We start from the raw sequence: 24,089 nt of genomic DNA, 5'->3' as shown, positions 1-24,089 counted from the left end.
AATATTACTGAGAAACTTGCCAAAAATGCATCATGGTTGAGTCTGTGGGCCAATATAGCTCATTCCTCGGCTGATTCCGATAGGGAGAGGTTATCACACAAGCAGAGTCTACTGTAAGCTCTTCTGTTGCAGAAACCTTGCAAAAGCAAAGCTTTTCAATTACTAAAATTTAAGTTTCATTTATTTATTCACTTTCTGGAAGAAAAAAAGATTTCCATGTCCTAATCATAGTACTTGATATATTGGGAAATTCTGAAGGTACAAATTACCACTTACTTCCTGCATTATTTGTGGTGTCGGCTTAGACACCATTGATGAAAATGGGGTTTTTTCTCTTGACTTTGCTGGGCTGTGGAACAAGCTCAAAACAGCAGCTACAGAAAAGTTTCCTTCATTTCGGTTTTTCAGATTTTTTTATACAGATACGCAGTATCGTGTGTAATTTTTTTTATAGTTTACCATAATTATGTCTTTACTTGAAATTCACATTTAAGCCATCGCATGGTTGTCATGGAATTGTTGGTAATGTGTGATCTCATTATGTTGTCTTTTGCCAGGACACTTGTAAATGAGACATTATCCTTGGAGATTTTCTTGGCTGAAAATGTGAGTAATTAAAAATGTAAACAAATATTACCCATTACATATGCCACAATAATAAATACTTCAATATAATGCAAGTTAATGACTCTTTAGGGATCCAGCCTAATCCTGTTACAGAGTGTTTCATAGGTGTACAAACAAACAGTTAAGCATTTAATATTTTACGATGCATATTATATTTATACAATATAGATCTCAGTTGCGAAAAAGCAGCAACCCTGCCGGAATAATTTCAGAGCATGAAGTGTAGGAGAGGAAAACATGGATGGAAACCCACAAGGTGCTCAGGACAACTCTTGGTCTGCTTTCCATATGGGCACTGGGTGGGGGGAACAGCCCTGAAAAATGGGGCATTTCTTTTGCGTTCTTTCTGGTAGAGAAGTTGTTATATCTCTGGTAGGGATATTTCCACCCAGCATCTGAAGGAACCTGACCCGATAAGGATGGGTCAGATGCAGCCAGCCCTGCCCAGGCTGCTGCCAGGAGTCGCGTGCCGGGAGCACAGTGCGACTCCGGCCACAGCGGCATGGGCAAAGGGCACAGATCTTTTGGAAAGGGAGTTGGGATTCAGCAGCCCCTTTTGAGAGGAGAAGGTGGTTTGTTTATTTCTTTTAGATCTCGCTCTCAGAATAAAAAAGGAAACTAAATCAGGGGAAGGCATAGCGTGTTCCTTCAAGAACTGGGGGGACGTTTTCAGAGGCGTTAAGGGGTAATTAATTAGCCAAATCCTATTGAAATGAAATGGCATTTCATGCCAAATTCCCCCTGGCTGTGTGGATCATTCCAGCTCATAACACCTCAGCTACAAATCTTCATTCCGCCAGTGACTTCATTTGTCACCTTGATGAAATCACTGAAACTATTTGCTTCTGTTCCCCCATTTGTACAATAGGAGCTGCAGTTCTCGCTTCCCCATCTGCTTATGCCCTTTCCAAACTCGTCTCTTGCCTGTTCTTGACTTCATTTTCATGCCTTTCCTTATGCTTAGAATAACGTCCTTGCAAAATTTGCCAAATTACCTCTTTGAATTGATACTGAAAACTCCTAAACACTCAGACAATCTCAGAAACTTTTCAATCATAATTTGCTGTAAAAGGACAGTGATCCTAGCAATCTGCATAAGGATACAGTTGAGTCATTCTTATGCCAGGCACTTAAACCTTGCACAGAAGTGTTCTTTAATTACTTTTAAGTCATATTAGCAGGTAGGACTTATTAGCCGCTCTAGGGATTTGAAGGCTCTTCTGGATGACAAAGCTTATAGCAAAAATCCAGGGATCAGTTTTGGCGAAAAAACAAAGACACTAGTTTATTTGATGTTTTTCTTTCCCTTTCTTTTTTTTTTCCTTTTCTTTTCTGGGGTGGGCTTCCAATAAAGCCAAACCACATGGGAATGGGCAAGACAAAATAGCCTGTGCTCATTTCCTAGGCTTTCTCAAGAGGCCAAGGTCAGCTCTCTGACTGCTGAAGGCTTTACAGGTGTGGACACTTCGTAGTATCTTCTGCTTACGTTGCTCTGAGAATGCCACCTGACTTATAAAAAAAGGTGATGGGATGACAGGTAGGCAGCAACTCCACCTGCACACTAACAATTAAAAGTTTTAGTCAAATCAAAACCAATAACCCCAGAATGACATGGCCATATCTAACCATAGGTCTTCTACATTATTTACAGAAAATCCTATCATTATTTTTTTTTGTATATCTACTAAATAGAACCTTTTTCCTCCAGGTTTTGTCTTTCCAAAAGTGCGTTACCTATTGCCTTTAATAAATGGCTTTATCTGTTGGAATATGTGTGGTTTTGCATCCCTGATGCAAGATATTTGGTCTCTCTTGTGGTTCACTGTAAATTCCCAATTTTTACCATAAAGGACCTACTAATCCTTAGGTTTGAAATGTTTCCTCTCTGATTCTCTGATTTATTTACAGGAGGGCTGACTCTCATTTGCTTTAGTGTCTCCTCTCCTGTCACAAAAATGTAAAGGAAGGCTTGGTACAGTTGATAATTGATAACACCACCCTTGGTTTCTTTACAGCTGCATAAATATAGAGAGATTCCACAGATCATAACCAATAAAACCAAAGATCCCCTTATTCAGTAGTTTACCAATAACACACACTTCCAAATACTGTTCAGGAGCGAAGCTATTGGAGTACAGCTCACAGTGTGTTTTGCACAGTGTGGTAACCGAAATTCCCAAAGACAGTTAATGTACTGCGGTCTGAAGTCAGCTAGTATCAGATGTTTGCTGCCTCATTTATTTTGATTAATTGCTTCGGTGGGGGTGGACCAAAGAGGAAGCCAAAAACCCACGTCGGGGAAGGCAGAACTGTGCTATGCCATCTCTGTGCTTAAGAAATAAACAAGCTATGCAGCTTTGCTGTCTTCACTCCCTTCGACTCCCTCACACTTTGCGAGGAAGATTTGTCATACTGTTAAGAGTAATGCAAAACACCCTGACAGACCCGTGGTGTTGTTTGCCTTGTGCAACCAGTGCCTTCTTTGGAGAAAGGCTTGGCACTGCTGGCACCAGCGATCTGGGATCACTGGGTTGTTTCCGTGATGTTTGATCGTCCCTAGTCTTACTTTTCCCCCCCCCCCTGACTTTTTCTTTTGCTGTCAACTCTGCTACAGAGTTCCCGGAGCTGTTTTCAGCCTCCAGCCTCACGTCAATCACAACTTTTCTTCCTACCGCCGATTCTTTCATTTCATCCCTTGTCCCCTCCTTCTACCTCCTGTGAGTGACACTGCTGCACGGGGACCGCGGCGGAGGCAGGGAACGGCAGGAGACGTGTGTAGGTACCTATCACAGCTGAAATCACGCATCTTTCCAATTCGGCTGCGGGTGATTATACCACCTGATAAGCCTGCGGGAATGGAGCCCTGGGTGGAGATTTCAGCCATAAACTTTTCTGTTTTGTGGTGTTTACCTTTGCTATCCCCTGTGACAGCAGTAGCCGATGGCACTTGGCTGGGGAGACGAGACTCCCGCGCGATGCAGTACACAAAGAGTGACAAATTAAAATGACAGGGCTGTCTTACGAGATTGGGATCTAGTGAAATGAAATATTTCTGGTCCAGATAACAGAGGCAGTGCTACACGGTAATATGTGGGAAAAGCGGGTGTAATTTTCAAGTGTCGTTAACATAACTGAGTTTGTCACTGGCCCGGTCCTATCATGTCGCATCTTCCCCAGGTGGGGCTGAAAGTGTGGCTGGAGGGGCCGCATTCCCCAAAATAGCTCCATCGCACGCTGTATAATGAAAACGTTTTCCATTTTTATCTCCGCTAGCTGTGTTAATGGCAGGGGTAAAAACGAATCCAAAGAGCCATGGCAAGCTGAGAAAATCATATGATCAAAACTTCTTTACAATGCAATTCTGCTTATTATCTGATTGCCATTTTTCCTCTTGATTTCAAACTGAATAAATAAATTTAAAAATCACGTACACATACACACAATGCTGCCCTCTGATTTTCAGATTCCTATTCTCCTATTTAACTAATAAAAATACAAAGTTTCAGTCTTCTGCTATCAACATTTCATATTTCTGGGTTTCAAATTCATTGTTCCGTATTTCAAATAAAGGCTTGAAAATTACTTTGAAGAGCCCTTCTCTCCCAATGGGTCTCCATTGGATACACACAAATATTTTGTGTTCTTAAACACAACACTGATGTACACAAATGGATAATTGCCTCTACAACTTAGGTATCTAAATCTCTGCCTTTCAAGTGACATTTTGCATGCTCATTTGTGTGTAAGATTACAATGAGGCTTCAAGTGTCCAGACTGCATCAAAATCATTCCTGAAATGCTTATGCCTCTGTTTAATTAAGTTGAAGTGAAATTCATGTTATTCAAGCACTGTTAAATCAGGCTGAAGTTAGTGAATCTGAATGACATGCTGTAGCATGATTTTAAACAGACTAAAATATGCGGCATTTTAAGGCTCTTTCTTTCTTTCTGTTTGAGAAGCAAAACCCAGGAGTTTTGCAGAGCTACCCATGGAAAATTAAAGGCTGTTTTTTATATTACTCAAAGGCAGGAAACTCTGTGTTGAGAGAAGAAACAGAAACTCCTCTCAGAGATAAAAACAATTTATGCACTAAATGGGTAAATAAAATTCAAAATTTCTAAAGCACTGCAGTAATTGAAAGATGTTTCTCGAGTGAAGTAATATCCAACCAGAAGTGCAACGGTAGCTAAGTAAGACACAAATCACAGCCCCCCTGCCTTCTCATTTAATTTCAACTTTAGAACAATTTCAGCCCATCACTGTTCATGTTGAAAGGGATCCCATTATTAAAAATTCAGAATATTCTCCATGCTCTTTTATTCTAAGAACTCCCAAATGCCTCAAATGTACAGAAACACACATTTTTAATGAACCAAATGGACTTGTTTTTATAACTGACAGGAGGTGCTGGGAATTGGAATTGGAGGGGGGGGGGGGGGAATCAGCTAATTAAATCTAAATCACCAACAGCGAACATAATTTCCTTGCCCAGTCACTCCCAGTTTCACCAGATTCCTTGTCCCAGTCTCATACTTTGTTTTATTCTCTGGTTTGGCTTTGTTACCTTTGAATTTTAATTAGATAGCTTCCTCCACGCTGCCCGGGTGCCACTCAGCAATGCACGTCATGGTGTGTGAACACAGCGTTGACAGGCTGGTTGCTGTCAGCTCCTGTGCCCCCAGCCCGACTCCCCACACTGGGAACTGCCTTCCCGGGGAGGATCCAGCTCCGTTCCCAGAGCCCTGGGCTGGACAGAAGGAACCGACCGTACGGGCAAGATCTGGTCACGTACAAAAAGCACGCGCGATGTGACGGGACCCTCCGGGACTTTTAGCAGCTAAAATGGAAGAAGTCTCTCATCCCATGCAACTGCAACTCTGCAAAGCTTAGAGCACGGCCAGGTTTTCACAGGGAGAGGAAAGGCTGCTTCCCTGCCAAATTTCAAGTTGCTTTTCTAAAATCGAAGGCCACTGGATATGCTAGGAAAGGAATTTGCCAGATTTCACCAGCATTTTTGTTCTTTTTTTTTTTTTAATTATTTTTTAAAACTAACCATATTCTTGGAACATCTGAATCTTCTGAGATGTTGTCATAGCAAAATGCACCTCAGATGGTTCAAATTTGGCAAACACTTGGGAAACAGAGTTTTAGAAAGGGACTTGCTGGGAAACCTTAATAAGAAACAGAGCTAACAACCCAGTCAATGTTTACACTAAAAGAACAAACAAATAAACAATTGTGCCTTTTAGTAGCCTTGACAGTAAATCTAATCAGCATAACAGATTGCAATAGATCTCTTTCCCATAAAAGTGAGAGATTTGAGCAAGACTTAGGAAAGGTGGATCTTGATTTTTATACTAGCTGAAGAATACTGCAATATTCCAAATTGAAATGGAGAGTAAAAAACTGTTTTGCAGAACAGACAACTCTGTTAAGGAATTTTACTCTTTGGAGATAATCGCTTTCAAATTGGACTCGTGTTGTTCACCATGCCGTCATACACCCTGGTACCTAATACCAAAAAACCTGCATGTTGGATCTGCAGAAACTTCCTTCCTGCACAGGGATTTCCCAGATTAGGATAAGACTTTCCTTATAACATGTGGGCAGTTGCTGCAGGTACGCTTTAGGTACCATTGCCTGAGAAACCGTATGCTGGGAGGCAGAAGGTGGGACCGACACGAGGAGGCCCTTGGGGAGAAGGCTTTACATCGATCCACTGATCAGCATAAGTAAGAAAAGGGGCATTCCTGCAGCTGTAGCCACTGAGCTGGAGTAAGAGTTATTTTTCAGTGGGATGGAGATTTCAGGGGCTGTTCCTCCACTCTCCAGCTTAACCCAGTGTGGAGGATACTGAATATTACATCCACATTTCCCTCCAGCATCACCCACATTAAACCAAATCAGTCTGGCCTTGCAAGTTGATTATAAGGTATCTGGAGCAAGAGGCATGTTTTTCTTTTTGTAAGAAGTGGGGGAAATATACAGCAACACATAACCTGTTTGTAATAAAACAATGAAACTGATAAGCCGTTACTTCAGTTAATTCAATGCTGGCCACCATATAGCTCAATACAATTGAAATTGAATAAACATTTTCATATAAATTCAATTAATTGGTGAGGGCTTAAGCATACAGTCTATGTTGTGAAATTATGAACAATAACTTGTTCCACCAGCACTGTTAAATAATTGCCTTAAGTATGAGGATAAAGAAAAGAGAAGGCTGAAAATCCATTATACTCTGTAACAGTCTTACTAAAACTAATTAGCTGCTTTCTAAATTTTCACACCTCTATTTCATGATCATCTTTTCTACTTGTAAAAACACACACATGCATTCTGAGATGAGGTAAATATAAACAGTATTTGAAACGTGAACATAGCGGGTCCACATTTGAATTCTCCTCTGGCTCCTTGATACATGGCAGAGGCTCCGGCTGTGCCGGGGATCTCAGGAAGGGGATCCTCCCTGGAGGGAGGCAAGAGGGGAAGCCCCCAAAACAAGCCGATATATTGGGGCTCCAGATGTTCACTCAGAGCTTCATACATTCATAAAGACTATGAATATTTTAAAAAACTTAACCAACGTATTTTGTAACTTCAAAATGTATAGATTGTTGCTCAGTCTAAATATGGTGCCGTGCTGTGCAGAATAGCAGTTAATGCTTACAACTGTGTTCGCAAAGGGTTATATTATGTACTCGAGCAATTTGGGAAGAGTAGCACTTGCTGGGAAATGAAATTTTATATTCGTCTTTCAAATTAGTTCAGCCCGTTCCCAACTTATGCAAGACTTACAGGGTCAGTGTTGGGAATGGACAGAGACACTCATTGTGGAAAAAGTATTATCATACTGATCTTTTTGTATGAAATTTTGATGTCTTTATGGAGCACACTCTTACAGAAGTTATTATCCCACTCTACTCAGCACTTGTGAGGCCACACCTGGAATCCTGTGTTCAGTTTTGGTCCCTGCTATACAAAAAAGTTGTGGACAGGCTGGAAAGGGTCCAGAGAAGGGTCACCAAGATGAATAAAGGACAGAGAAGCCTGCCATATGGGGAAAGGCTGAGAGAATTGGGTTTGCTCAGCCTTGAGAAAAGAAGTCTTAGGAGACACCTTATCACCATGTTCCAGTATTTAAAGGTGGCTACAAAGAAGACGGAGACTCCCTTTTCACAAGGAGTCACATGGAAAAGATGAGGGGTAATGGGTACAAGTTACTCCTGGAGAGATTCCAATTGGACACAGGAGGAAAAAAATTGACAATGAGAACAATCAGCCGCTGGAGTGATCTCCCCAGGGAAGTGGGGGATCCCCCATCATTGGACACTTCTAACATTCAGCTGGACAGGGTGCTGGGCCATCTTGTCTAGACCGTGCTTTTGCTAAGAAGGGTTGGAGCAGATGATTCCTGAGGTCTCTTCCAACCTGGTGTTCTACGATTTTATGATATTACAATAACATTAACTGTGCTGATTTGTGATACTCTGACTTCATTTACCTGTGAGGAAATCCTTTCCTATTGTGAAGGGACAATAAAAATGTGTTCATCTTGGCCTTGTGGGCTGATATGGCCAAGTTGCTTTTAGTCTTTCTCTAGTACTGTTATTTATAGGTTCACATAAGCACAGGTCTTAACATGCATTGGTTAATCTAGTAGAACTTAAAAGCAACTCATTCTGCTGGTTGAGCTTGATTAGACGGGGAGACAGAGCTTGCCCTATAGCTACACTCTTTATTAATTTGCAGTATGAAATTTCTAATCTGAAACTCCTAAGTATTTAGAAAATCACTGCTTTACGGAGAGAGGATAATACAGACTGTGAACTTAGTAGAAGGGAAGCCTTTTGGGTATTTACTTTGGACACATTGTTCCCAGAAGACCTGAACGAAGATCTCTGTCTAAACTATTTTCATGTAAGAATCATTTGAACAAGAAAGTTCATCCCATTGGCCTCCTTCAGCTCATTATAAATGAAAAAATCTTAAAGCACTTTCAAAAACCTGTGCATTTTCTTGGAAGCAATCAGTGAGTGCAGACAACAGTAGAACAGAGGACAACAACATTTACCTTTCAGCAAGACTAAGAGTTACATTGCTTATTTATCAGCTGGAATAACACCCTGGCTGCCCATGAGACTGAAATGGACTCGTTATGTTGGTAATTACTAGATCAGGACATCCTCCAGCTGTTCTGGAAAAGGTTCAGCCTTTATTTCCTCACTTTGCAGACCATGAAACTCAATGGAAAAATGTAATCATCGGTCCCTGAGCAGAACACGATCCTTTTGCATCCCCAAGCTGCCTTTACACAATGTTAGGAGCTCGATCTTGTTCTATGTTACTTCTTTTGTCTTAAATTTTGTATTATACAGTGGCCCAGGCACAGCACTACGCTACACAGTTGTCCAAGTTCAGCCTTGCCTATAGTAAAGTAATTTAGATATTCACTCTGAAATATGTGCACACGTGGTCTGAGAGACTCTCATCCCAATAAAGCTGTAAAACCTAGAACTTCCACTCGATAGGAGGGTTCTTCAATCACTGCATTTTTAAGCTTTGGATGGTAGGTACCATCCTCCCCTGCAGCAGTGCTGGTGCTGTGTCCTGAGCCCTGTGTCAAAAGAGCTATCCCTTCTCTAGACATGTCCTCCAGAGAGGAGCACAGCCCGAGCGCAGCACTTCCCACCGCTCCCCAGACAGCCAGCAAGGGAGGGACAGAGGGATGTGCCCAATGTGGGCGTTCGGAGTCACTCCTCGGAGGGTGCCCTTGACAGAGGAGGAATTTCTCTCTACTGTAACATTTTCTTATATCCTTCCAAAAATCAAGCCAGTGGCCTGTTGCCAAGCTGTGAGCCCGCCTTGGCTATCAGATCCCATTTACGTCAATGAACAATGTTCTAAGTAAAAGAAAATGTTTGCAGTCAAAACCGTTCTCAGTGAAATCAAAATAGTCAATGCATTGTCTGGGAAGAGTGGTGCTGCCCTACCAAATAAGTGTCACTTTGGAAGTAAGGATATTAACAAAAAATATATGGCTAGGCAAAGTCCAGACAATCGTTTTGATAGTACTTGATTTTGTTCCCTTGTCAAACTTCCTATTTTCACTTGCCTCATTATTCATGGAATTACACACTCATTTTCAACGCGTACAAGATGATGCAGGAGATTACCAGTATACTGCAGCACGTATTTACCTTTAGATTGGCTTAATGTATTTTTAGGTTTATCCAGCTGGCTTGGAGAATACACATGAACAAAATTCAAACCCTGCTTATGCTTTAATTATAAAGGTTTAATCTGGGCCCACACTCTGCGCATTGTCTTTCCACAGGGGTACATTTCTGCAGGGTGATTTAGATACTTTACATGCCTCACTGGATCTCCTTGTTGTAAACATGCAACTTTATTTAAAATATGAATTCCCGAATAAGATGCAAATAACATTTTAAATACGAGATTTTCATCAGTAATTATCTACCAATAAAAGTAGTTTTATATGTTTAATAATGAATATAATTGGAAATTTCTATACACATTAATGTGTAAGTATTTGCAATTATTGGTTTACATTATTTTTCTATCAATCTTTATATCTCTGTGGAATAAAAATCCAGAACATTTTTAACCTAAGCATATACATTTGTAAACCAGATAAATGTTGTGATTATCTCTTCCTGTATATAATTCCTCATGAGGGATTCAGTTAATTGAACATACCTTTCAAAACATAATCTATGGCTTAATTAAGCTTAGCAAATATAAAATTTGAAACCACATACCCTCTTTTGGCAGCAAAGTTAGGGATTTTTTTTATTCCTTTTTATCCAGCGCTGCTAATGACTGCTTTCAACAGGCACATAATACATGCAGGTAGCATGACTATATCCAAAACAGAAGTTAAGTTTTTGATTTCACTGTCAGAGATCAAAAGTTGGGGTTTTTTTTTTTTACATACATCAACTCTTTCAATAACAAAATAAGAACTTATTGACGTTGAGTAAATTTCATAGCTTGTAGAAAAGACACATATCATTGTAATGTGTGAAATTTTAATCAGAAATGTTGTGAAGGATAAAGGTAAACTGACTGCTATAATTAATGTGTTCTGCCACAGAGATTTAGCTGGCACATTTGAAAAGTGTGGTTTATGTTAACTATTCCACTGCTTGAATTCTGTCCTCGCTAAACAGCGTTACTGTTTGATGGGTTTACGTTATGCTGCTTCCCAGTCTTCAGTAAGCATTTCCTTAATTTAGGGTACAGTCCTATAGAAACTAGAAACTTGCAGTAGCGCAGTGGTAGATGGATGCGCTGATGTAGGTTACGCTGTACTTGGTAGTGTGTATTAAACCTGATAGCAAAAGTTTTCAGGCTTGAACCATTTGAATATTACCTTTCCTCTCCCTCTCTCTTTTAGCACTTCCAATATTCTATTTATTTTATAATTCAATTTATGATAACTTATGCCCACAGCCATAGTCTCCTGAATCGAAAAAGGTCACGTTGCCAATGGAATGCAGAATACTAAAATCTATTATCACAGCAATAACAAGGACGGAGTTATAAGAAGATTATTGTTCTCAAAACAAAATGCCTATCTGTTACATCGAATGCATTTTTGGAAAAAGCCCAAGGCCCTGATTCTGCCACCGTTCCTTGCATTGAGTAGAACCATATGGTCCCATTGGAGCTGATCTAACTGCTTTTGGAGTGTGCTACCACTCAAAATAAATAAGAGTGGCAGGATCTGGCCCTGAATGAGCACATGGGCTCTGCACCCTGCCCTAAAGGTTAACAAACTGGGTAAGAAAATTCCAGGGCTGAAGGGGATTCAGCTGAGAAGGCTCCCTCTGATACAAGCTCCCACCACTCCAGATGTAGGGCCTCTTTGGGGAAATGCTCATTCAGTGTACATTCGCCTTAGTAGGTTTCATAAGACAACACTTTCTTTTTCTACAGAATTTATATATTGCCTTGTTTCCAGAAACTATGAGCTGCCTGTGTAACTAATTGCCTTAATGAAGGAATGACAAACCTGGGGCAGACAGGAAATAACAGCCTCAGAATTGCGTTTTTCATTCTGAAGCAAGAGAAAGGACTTTTCAACATAAATGACATTTGTGCTCACTGCGAACAGGCCTCATTTTGCAGTCCTTAAGCACCCAGCTTCCCTCTGACCAGAAGAGGCTAGACTGGGCCCTAAACGCACATTTTACCTTCCAAGCAAGTAACATTTTTAAAAAGTTGCTCTCACAAACAGAAAAATATTGTTAACTTTTGCTGCATCGTAAACCACACATCAGTAGAGCGCATTACAGGGCATATTTTCAAAGGGCATTGGGTTACGAGTATGCAAAACAAATCACTACGATCTGTCTGAAATAGATGATTAAAGGGATTGCCTCAGACTGTAAATAGAGAGAAAAGAACTATTTATGAAAAATCCCGTATTAAAAATCAGGGTTTCTGATTCTCTACTTTGCTTCAGCCTTGGTCGTATCACTCTTACCTGAAAAGATCTACTGCAGGCGCCTCTCGCCGTGCCAGTATGGGTGCGCAGCAGACAAAAGACATACCAGAAAGGGGAAGACAGATATGCCACTTAAATTAAATAGGAAATGAATTGGCCAGCAAGTTGGCATGTCTGCTGAGACAAATCATAGACAACATGTCTCTCAACAACAGAACTTATTTGTTTTCTCTTGCCAACAGATTCATCACTGCCCAGGCAAAACAGGCAAAATACATTAGTGTCATGGTAAACTGATAAAGAGAAGTGCCTCAATCTAGCATCCTCAATGGCGAAAGTCTTAGGGCTGTATTGATCTGTGTTATATAAATCTTGTTTTCTGTCTGCAGAAGTGAATCAGGAATGACCCTTAAGGTTAACAAACATTGTAATGTCTTTCAGCTGGGGCAGATGCCTATGTGCTCCACACATTGTATTTGGTCAAGTCCCATCTTGTCATTTTACTGCCAAGGAGCTTAACTAATTGCTGGCAATCATAAGACAGTTTGATGGAAGCAAAGAATTCCTACAATTGTTGCCCCTCTCCCTTTTTTTTTTTTTTAGCCTTAACAAGCACTCAAAGCCATGTAGCGGAAAACAATCAACACTGAATTAGTCAGCAGGAGTCTTAGCTGAGCTGGAACTTTATGTAATTGGCATGTCATGTTCGTACATAGCCAGAAGCAGGCCTGATTAAGCTGATGTATTTTGTTTCAGTAAACTTTTACAAAAGCGGCTTTACCTCCTCTCGTTTTGGTTGCACGTCATCGCATGTGCTTAACATGACATTTTTCTGGGGAGCAAGGGCATTAGACGGTCCTCACAGGCATTTTGGGTTGGAGAAGTATTGTCACACTGGCATGGGAAATATTACATAAAAATCAAGTGTCTGGAAAAAGCCAATAACAAAAGAAGCGTGTTCATTATCGAAGCATAACTTTTACGCTGTACTTCTTTGGCTCGTGTGCACAAGTTCATTTTCTACAGCCTATTTCTGCAGGTTTAAAAAAAAATAAGACGTTAGGTATAGTTTGTGTTAGAACTATTTCCAATTAAACTTGCATAGTTTTCTCAGGGTTTAGCAAAAATATGCCCGTGCAACAAGGAACCCTTCCAGTGGAGATACTGCTCGGGGCACTTAAGCAGTCGGCCCTATCGGATCCAATAAAATTTTACTGTGTGTTTCACTTTGCCCTATAGAGAGATTTAGGCTTAAAATGCTAAAAATGCCAGTCCGCATGGAGAAAGAAAGTAGCTAATGCTTATCGTTAAAAGTAACTCATAAAGCTTAAGGCATGCCAGCTGTGTTCCTGTGCACTGCTGTCCTTCTTGTCATAACCTTAAATCAAACGATATAGTTGAACTTGGCATAGATTATTAAAGCTAAAAGAGTGAGTACTCTGTGCTTCTATTACGTCATAGTTGACAATATAAAGACAAGATTCGGGGAACTAATGGAGCTTTTTTTCTTTTGTCGTAGAAAGGTCAAGCTAGTTTTCCACATTTTATATGTATGTCATTCTCAATATAGCAACAGAATCTCTTATAGAAAACAATGTAAGTAAACGTCTCCACGAAGCTACTAGTCACCTGATCAAAAGCCAATGTTGAAAAACACTTCTAATGACTTTCTCTTATGCATCAGTGCACCTACTAATGAGCTGCCAGAAAAGGCTTTGCAAAGCTTTGCTAAGATAGAGCAGGAATGTGAGAAGCCTGAGATCTAACTTCCCTGCTGTGATCCCTGCCTTTCTACTAACAGTGAGCCCAGGCGCGGAGCTACTAATGAGCATGCTGGAGAGAGTGTCCAACCCAGCACCGGCTATAGACAATCCACCTGTCTGCTCTCCGATGCAGGGTATGGTGCATGACAGTAAGACACCCCGTTGTATTTTGTCCTTAAATAATTTAGGTTTTTATTGATTTTCTTCACATTTTTATTTTGGTTTTCTCCCCCCCCCCTTTCTTTTTTTATTGACCTTACGCTCAATAGCAACTATCACTCTCTTTGGAAGAAAGTAGCAAGTTTCAAAAACAGGTTTTCCCCTCATAATTGTAATAGAATTTGATTTAAGGAAAACACTGCCATTATAGAACTCTCTAGCTCTCCAGAATTTCAAGGCTGTTCCTCCTTAAATGTAGTCATGCATCCTGAGCATTTACAAAAAATGGTAAACCAATATTAATAACTTCTAACCCCCCCCTCCCCAATGTCCTTTATTTGAAGAGAAAGAAAAAAGATATAACAGCTGTCTGATACTAAAAATAGTGCAAATTGCATAAATTAGAGCCCGTATTTCAAAGGTGCCACACTCGACATCTTTATCTACAGTCAAAAGCCAGCAGGATACTGGTACAAAACATTTACTTAACTCTGTTTGCAGAAATTCTGTATAAATGGAATAGTTACTGCAGGATACCTTTCAACTCCAAGCTGTTCACATAACGCATCGTGACGATACCCAGCTCCCTTTGGGCTTTTCTTGAGGTTACCCTGCCAGTTAATATTTTGTTCGCCAAAGAGACAGGCTTGCAGAACAGACACGATATAACATTGCCAGTTAGCAGTAGGATGTCACATTTACTGTGAAAGAAACATAAAAATGTAGTAACAGGAATCAGGAATAATTACTTGTATTACGCTCCACATTGTGATTGGAAAAAGTACTCAGTTCAAATAAGCCAGCCAAACAATTTGCTGTTTCCACTTCTTGTTGCCTCTGTTTCCTACCAGAGTTTTGACATTTAAAAACATGCGGTATGTCACAGCTAGGAAGAAAATGTGTCCTCAGTGCGTTATTGATCTCCCATAGTTTCTTCAACTAAGTCTTCAACATTATGAAAGAATATCTTAGGGATCTATACTCTCGTCTTGATACTAATTCTCACTGACATTAATGGGACTTGTGTGTGCACACAGCATAGGGAAAAGAAAACAAACCGTTGATGTCCAGGACTATAACTCACAAAATCTAGCATTAAAATACCAGTGAATATTATTAGCACGATGTCACCTCCACGCTTGTAGGCTAGTCATTCGGAGTGGCAGCATCAATTTTCAATTCAAGAACTTCTGCTTCTGTCAACATTTTAACAATATTTAACTTTTTTTAGCAAACACCTTGGCTTTGCATTCTTAGTAGATTCTTAAATACGTGCTACTTCTTTGTTGAAAAGAACACTTAACAGTTTAAAAACTTGCCTGATTTCCATCATTTCTGCTGAATTTACTGGGGCATGTTGGATATACAATCTTGAGAAAATAAATGTTGGGAGTAAAGTTCGTGCATGATGAAATAAATTATTCAGGTGTATAAAAGTTTGAGACTGCTAGTAAAACTGCTTGGGCCAGATTTTCCTGAATACCTGCACTGCATTTAATGAAAGATCTCATATAAATACTTCACTGTTCTCTTGATACTTGGCCTCAGTAAATACCTAAATGGTGCCTGGTAAAGCAATCTAAGGATCTTCTAAATGTGCTGGAGAGAGGGACCAGATTTATGGAAGCAAAATCTACTGTTGCAGGCTCCTGAGCAGCAAATAACCAGCTGCTAGGGGGGAATGCTGGGCTCACCAGTGCTTCTGTAAACGCTCTCTGGATGCTAAAGAAATCTTGCAGCATGGCACTCTCGTCCTTCACATTTCCACCGTACTGCAAACTCCTCTTAGATCAGTGGAAACGGTGACCTTGTTATGCTGAGTTGGTTATGATGATTTTGTGCCATCACTCACATTTGTTGGGGAGCTCTTTAACACTGTTGTATCGTTCAGCAATGCAAAGTGGATGAGGCTGAGATAGCTCTGCTCTGTGGCTGGATACAGCTTACAAACCAGACAAAGTGAGTGGAAAGAAACAGGGTACTCAAAGGAAATCGGGTGCGCAAATCCCTTCATTCTCCATCCTTCCAGGCAATTCCCACTACAGGATACCTGCAGGAGGCCTGTAATCATTTTATCACCATCTATTCAACCACAGAGTATGGGCTACATTGTCCACCTCTTCCCCATCCTGCGAGACGTTTACTTTGGAGGGTTTCTGGCATTGTATGGCAGCAGGAGAAGACAGCTTTTGGCAACACACACCTTCAGGAGAAGCTCCAGAGAAGGAAGGGACATTCCTACTCCTCCTTTCTTCTTCTTTCCTACTCTGTTCTTCCAGACTCCCAGGATGAACAAAGTTGCCCATATCTAACACAACACATTACATTTCCTAGGAACATTACATTACAAAGAACGTGTAAAATATAGCCCTCTTGTGAGACTGCGAAACCTAGCTTGCACATGAGATGACTCAAATAAACTCTCTTTCTGTATTTTTCTGTAAAATCTTCTGTGCCCATTAGTGCATCAGCCCTATTCTCTGAGGATACAGTATAATAGAATTAGAAGTGCTTTGAAACTGCCGATCATCTTTCAGTCTGTACAATGAAGGAGATATGTGAGAGAATGTAGCTTTTCTAGCTCTATCTCCTCAAAAATTAGTTGATCGAAAAAATGCTGTGATATTTTTCCCTGTGAATGCACAGGTTTGTCAGAATTTCAAATGGGAAACTTCAAAGTGTGTTGATAAATTACAAAAATCTATAATTATATTTTTGCAAATCTTTTTTATTGTTTGATTTCTTGAAATATAAAAATACAATAACATTACAAAGTCAGAACAGAGTACGTTATTAGCACAGATTGCCTTTCAAAATATTTCTTTTCTCTGTAATTTTTTAGCTACGTGGAAGATTTTTTAAAAAAATTCTTACTTCTTCAAAATGAAAGAAAATTTTAAAATGTGAGAACTGACATTTTTTGATCAGCTCTAATTTATCATGAGCTCACACTTTTGCTGGTGGTTTGACAACTGAGTTTTCCCTCTCACGTAATCCTGACATGAAATAAATATTCCTTTTAATAACTTTGATTCATTAGCACGAAAGGTTGGTTTCCCCAAAGTAGCCGAAATATATATGGATTTATGACTCAGAGCAGAAGACCTCTTTAATTGATAGCAACAATTTACAGGGAGTTCCGAGAAGACTAATAGAAATGGTTATGAGGCTGGAAGACATGTATACATATAATTTCACACAGTCATAAGTAAGACATATGGGGAGAATGATAACAGTCTAAATTTTTAAAGCATATTAGCAAGAGCGATAGAGAAAAAATTAGACTGAATATCAGAAAAAAAAAAATTCCTGAAAATGAGCTGAATTAGGCAGTTGAATAGTCTCCAAAGGACTGATGGGAACCCAAACACAAGAGACATTTACAACTAGACTAAAAGGGCCATCTGGGTGACCTGCCAGGTTTTACCGTTTTCCATGTTGGTCTTCAAAGATTTGAAATAAATAGGTACTAGAAAGTCAAAAGAAAACAGAATGGAGAAGTTTCAGATCCAAGGTTGCCGTGATACGATTATTTTATATCTTAGCTGAGATTTGCAATTTCCTGTCATCTTATCTGGATTCCTTGGTCAACTCTGGGTGTTAAGTCAATGAGATGCTGAGTGACTTACCTTGGCTGCTGGTAAAGTTAATGTGTTATAACAGATTTTATACACGATGATTTATGTATTTAGGATTTTTATGTCAATAATTACTGTACATGTTATACGACCATTTCATAAAATTACACATCACCATAAAATAACTGTATATGGCATATTTAATTTTGAACTTCTAAAGACAAAAAATGGAAGTAGTTACAATAATCATTATTTTCAATTTTATGTAGTTAAGTGGTTTTACAAAAAAAATTAGCCTTCCAAATTACATAGTTATAATGTGTTAATGGTAGCATAACATGTCATTACATTATGCAACTTAATTTCATAGATATTATATATAGTTGGATATTTTAGACTCTTTTATCCTTACAGTTATTACAAGACACTAATTTCTTTCAAACCATATTCTGCTTAACACTTATTCAGTATAACCTTTGATGATTCAATTCATTTGGACACTTGGATCACAAGAGAAATTGGTGCTATTGCCTCTATTAGTTATTATGAAATGGGAACGGTGCTCCAACTCCTTGCAGTTTTCTCTGCAGACCCGTGACTCCTTCCTTTTTTATTTTCCCTGCTAATAAAACATGTTCCACCAAGACGGTTGGTGGGACCAGGGTGCTGATCAGAGAGAAGATGAGGACGAAAGGCATCTTGTCTGTGCCTTTCTAACACCCGTGAGGCTTGGATTCATCCTATCTAACTTTCATAACTGTACGTCTAATCTAGGTACTTCAGTTAAGTGCTTGGAGTTAGACGGGATGGGTGTGAGACTAAAAGTCCATATATAACAAAGGTATCTAGAGTACTCTTACCTTTTAATCATGCCATTGCACCATGTTGTGCTGTTGATCTATATGTGCAATTAGTGAGAACTCAAGGACAAGAATGGTCTTGTGACAAAAGAGGTAAGAACTGATAGTGCAAAAATCCACTGAAACTCACAGTTGTTTATAACAATGAAGAACTTCGAATTCTTCTTCTGATGTATCGCTTTGCTTTTCTTTACATAAACTTAATCTCTGTTTGACCCACCCAGTGCCTCAAAGCATTCAGACCCCTTTGGATTTTTAATTTACCATCTTCCCCATTTGCTCTTTCTCTCTGGCCTGTTGTCTAAAAATTTTAATCAGTATGGAATTAATTTTATCCTCAAGGTCACTAATGAATATACTGAATAATGCTGATTCCAGTTCCTGACTCCTAAGCACTCCCATCAACACAGCCTCTCAGTCAGTTGCGGCTAAATTTGCAATATCTCTTTACCTGCTGACTATTAGTCATTTCTTGCTTCAACCATACTTAATTATGGTTGTACAGGAGTATGTATCATCAGTGTTTAAAAGACTTTTCCTTGACCAAGCTGTTGCTAATGGAAAGGTAACTTCATGGCCGTACATTTCCTTGTCTCTGTCTTGCGTGTTTGGCTGGAGGACAGCGTACACAGCAGGGAGACAAATCTGATGAGTTTGCCCCACGCTCCCTATTGGGAATGATTACTGACACATGAGGTCCCTCAAACCTTGCTCAGATGCAGTCTTGGAAAGTTAAACGCAGCCCCGCGCTTGAGCCCACGCCTGGCCCCTCCTTCAGTTAGCATAGCCAAAGCACGGAGGCAGAAATGCTCTTTGTTTCTTCTTGGAATAAAGCATGACTGGAAATGTTGGGCCACGGATACTGACATAATCCACAGCACTGCAAGATTTCTTTTTTTTTTTTTTTTTTTGAGAATTAACAGCCTATTTCACAAAAGCACTGGTTTTAAAAGAGAGGGTGCAGTTACAAGAAATCAATTACTTTAAACCTGTAAAGGAAAGCATTTCAAGGCATAAAAAGAAAGCAGAAGAGAGTAAAGCATCACACAGCATGGATAAGAAATACATGATCTTTGCCTAAGGACCTTCCCCGTGCAGCAGAGTAAGACGGGTATTTTAGCTGTGACTCAGTGTAGTGAGATATCTCGGTCTTTTCTCCTTGCACTAGAGAGGTCCCTTGCTCTACTTGCACTGTGGTTAAAGTCTTATCAGTCTGAGATTCCTATATGCCCTTCCAATTATAAAGTGTATGTTTATATCTAAATTACTCCATTATGCAATCCTGGATGGCCGTACTTTACAAAAAGTAATTAGTTGTCATTTGACTTTTTCCTTACGGTTTCCCTCTCCGCTTCAAGAAGGAACTATTTTACCAGCCTCTGCTGAAGGCTACTGGAGTGACTTCTTCTTTTGGCAATACAAATTGTTGTATAAGACCCTGAATTTCCTACGGCTACTTCACGCCTAAACCACTGTGACTGCAGAGTCAAACTGAAGTCAATAAAACCCTCACAGAGGTGTAGAGGCACTGTGCTAATGGATGCTAACAACAGAGCCTTATGCAGGACAGTGACAATTAAAATATAAAGAGAAAGCTATTCACAGTCTCTTTTTTTCTTTACCAGAAGGAATTCCTTCAATTTGCTAGTATAAAATGATGCTTCATGAATACATCATCTAAACAGTAATGAAATACGCGTAACAACTCTCATATCTGTCTTCGGACTGAGACTGTGCGTAGGCTGCTATGTTATATGTAATATCAAAGGAACATAAATTCTTTATTAGATTCCTGGTAATATAATCTGTCTTTCCATCATGTGAAAAGTTGGTAAATGTATGCTCTGCATCATCAGTGTAACAGTCTTCATCTAACATTATAATGCGTATCTCCGTAGCACTTATAGTACATACCAACATAAATCATTGCCACTGTGCACTCAGCAGCATCCGTATTTTTTACCAACTTTAACCCATCCCAACATTTCTGCAAGGGATTTTAAATGCATAACACAAATGTAAAAAAAAAAAAAAAAAGATAATATTTATGCAGAATTCAATGTGCACACAGCTATATTTTGAAGAAATACACACTTTGAATCAGCTAGTATTGGCAACAAACTGTTCTTTCAAAATAAATTCTGTACCCTGGACAGTTGGTCTGTGACATTCCCAATGGGAAAGTTTAATTACTCATTTTTTATGTTGACATTTTTTATATTCTTTTTTATATTTTAGGGATTTTGCACAATAGATTCCAAAGCAATCCAAATTAATGATATATTTCAATTTGCCTTGAAAACTCTGCTGACTCAGAGGAGAGTTCTTACCAGCTCTGTTTCATATGTCCCAGGAAGCATGCAAAGTCAGGATAAAACTAATTCAATAGCAGTATTGTCAAAACAACAAAAAAAGATCTTTTTATCTGTAACTGCCACCAAACTGAATGGTCCATAGAGATCCTCAGCACAGGCAGTTCTTTTTCTGAGCGGTTTCTTCTGGCTTGACTAACTCAGTATTCTGTTTAAATGAATGTTTAGACACCCTCAGCCAGGACTTGCCTCGATTCTCATACTGGGACTGTCTGCAACATCTGCACGTTCTTCTCTTACCAACTTCTACTTTTACACTTCTTTCCCGAAAGGATGGGTTGCTCACCAGGGTAACATGCTGCGCTTGTTTTCAGTGATAAGCTCTGTGTCAGACTATTACACCATTGCAAATATTTCCAGCTACTTAAATTCAAGGAAATCAGCACTTCAGGGTTTTTCTAGGATTTTGGGTGTCTGCTCGGATGCCGCACTAAGAATTTTCACACTTCAAGTTCTACCGCTACCGTTGCAAAACCAGTGCAACTGTTGATTAATTGAAGATCACAAGTAGTACTTGAAAATTTTGTTTGCAATAATCACACACTGAATAAGCCATCAAAATGGATAACAAAAATGTCCTTTTTTTTTCTTCCCAGCACGGCAGTGCACACACCCTTGAATCCTGCTTTGGATTCAGACTTGGATATACAAGAAGTGCTGGATACAGGCTTTCAGCCACAGCTTTGAAGATGATCTTAACAACAACAAAACCAGAAAGGTTTGTACAAAATGCCCAGAGATTATCTTTTAATGTTTTGGTCCACAGAATTACATGACCTATGGGTTTACGGGTATCAGCACATTCAATTATTTTCCTTAGGAAAAAAGTTTTTTCCTCTTCCTCCAAACTGCATATGAAGCTGCATCTTCTGATATGTGTTTATACATTATACATTTCCCTTCAACTCTAACTCTTCTAAGGGAGTAATTACACATTTCAAATCTTTAGAATAAGCCAGAAATTCCAGGCTGTAGCCATTTGCCAGTCAGCAAAAGCTACCGTGGCTGTGAACTACTAAGGAACACGTTTATTTTCCTGGATATTCAGCCACTTTTCACCCTGCGAGTCCATTGAAATATTATTAGTACTATCTTTCCTATAACACTTTTCATCAAAAATCATGTGAGAACAACTCATAAAGGAGGCGAGTATCTTATTCTATTTAAGAGACAGAGAAATCAAGGTATAAAGAGGCTGGGGAGCTTCCCCAAAGGCTTTCAGTGGATGAGTAGCAGTACAGCCAAGGCTTCTTGAAGCTCTGTGCAATTAATGCTACATGTTGACAGTCATGCCTTACTCTCTGCAAAGAAACCAGTAAAACTATAATGACGTCATGGCGTCAGAGGCAACCAACGCTTTCTTGAGGCAGGTTTGAAGTCATAGTCCCTAATAAAATGTTGCTTGGGGGGTTCATTTTTCTTACGTGACAACAGATCGCACCAGGCACGTTAGTGTATGTTGGTGCCATTTTCCAACACTGGCAGTAGAGGCCAAACATCAGCGAACCACTGAACACAAGTAGTTGGTGAACCTAAATCTTACTCAGGAGCAAGATTCCACTAAACAGGATTTTAGCTTTTTAGGCCAACAGCAAGCTTACATTCGCAACACTTTAAAAAAAAAAAAAAAAAAAAGAGAGGGAATTTGAATGAACATTTTAGATATGAAAGCAAACAATACAACAGTGGAATAGCTGCTATACTTGTTAGCTGTTATATTAAGATCCACTTATTTTGAATGGGCGTCTATATTCTCCTTTCAGTTGCCACAGACATTGAATTGGTAGAAGCAATCCAAGCGAAGCTAGACAATGTGTCAGATGGGCCATTTAAATTTCCCTGTGAAAGGTTTTAATAATATTCCCATTTAAACAGGCATTTTTGAGTTCCAGGATTAACAAGCCAATGAGGAAAAAGGGCCATTCCGAGTTTCCAGGTTTTCTTTTGGCTAATGCAATGCAACAGAATTAATTTACACTTGGATCACATCGGCAAAGTTTTACTTCTGTTTTAAAATGAAGACCATCATCTCAGAACAAATTTTGTTGATAATAAAATGTGGACCACGCACACCCTATACAGACAAAACCCTGCTTTTCAGTGATCGGTAAGATCACACTTAGGAGAAAGACTTCAAGACAGATATTTTCTCTTGAGTCAGAATTTGAAAAGAAATTCGGGCATATCTGGGTACTGGCATATCAGCTCTTTCAGGCTAACCTCATCTAGGTCCACACAGTCATAATTTAGACCTTCAAACACATCAAAATAAGTAACAGAAATAAAGAATTATCTAGTTTGGTCAAGATTACCAGAATTCCTATTTTTATTTCAAGTACAGTGTTTTTTCATTGTATCTAATGTGTCTTTTATTTTATTACCGTCATATGTTAAGATACTTTAACACCAGAGTCCTAACAAAATTTCCTCTTTTAAACTGAAATAACTCAAGCCCTGTGTGCTCACGGGGAGAACCTGGCTTTTTCGGGTTTTTTTACCTTTAAATATAAATGCTTCCCTACAACCACAGCCTAGCAGGGAGGCAATGCCACTTGGCAAAAAAGTTATATTAAGTGCACTTGCTGGAACTGTTTATACTTTGTTCCCGAGAAATAGATTGAGTACTTGATAGTATAACACAATGAGAGGTACGGGTGGTGGAGATCGGATCGGATGCTTGGGCGGGGGGAGCGGGGAAGTGTTGCTACCCCAGGAATTTATTTTTAAAGTGTCTGCTATTTCATGCAATCTGGTCTATTTCAAAGGCAAACAATTTGCTCTTCAGAAGTATCTTTATGAGCCCCAAGGGATGAAACTCATCCCTGGCAGAAATGATTTAGCAGTATCCAGAGAGGGGGTGAACTCCTTGAGAGGCAAGGGAATAATTTTTTGAAGGGTGGCAGAATTTTAACAAGGGCCTCTAGTGAGTTCTTGTGAACCCCTTTCAGCACATCACTGTTTTATTAAAATATTCTTCTCAAAATACTGAAACACTGACAGCTCCTGTAAGCTTGCCAAAAATTGAGTAAGGAATAAAAATAAAATGTTAACTTGACATGTGTGAATAATTTTGATTTGATGATAACACCTTTTGGAATCGAGGCCATATTCAAAGCTGACTCGTAACACATTCACATTTCTAAGTTACATGAAATAACTCAAACTTTTCAGGCATTGTTCTGGTGCGGTGAAAGGAGGAGATGTTAGGAGCCGAGCTCAAGCTTTCTTCTGATTTAAGCGAAGATGAAAA

Source organism: Vanellus vanellus (assembly GCF_965231255.1).
Source record: "Vanellus vanellus genome assembly, chromosome: 5".
In the NCBI taxonomy this organism is placed as follows: domain Eukaryota; kingdom Metazoa; phylum Chordata; class Aves; order Charadriiformes; family Charadriidae; genus Vanellus; species Vanellus vanellus.
Note: the sequence above shows the minus strand (reverse complement) of the source record.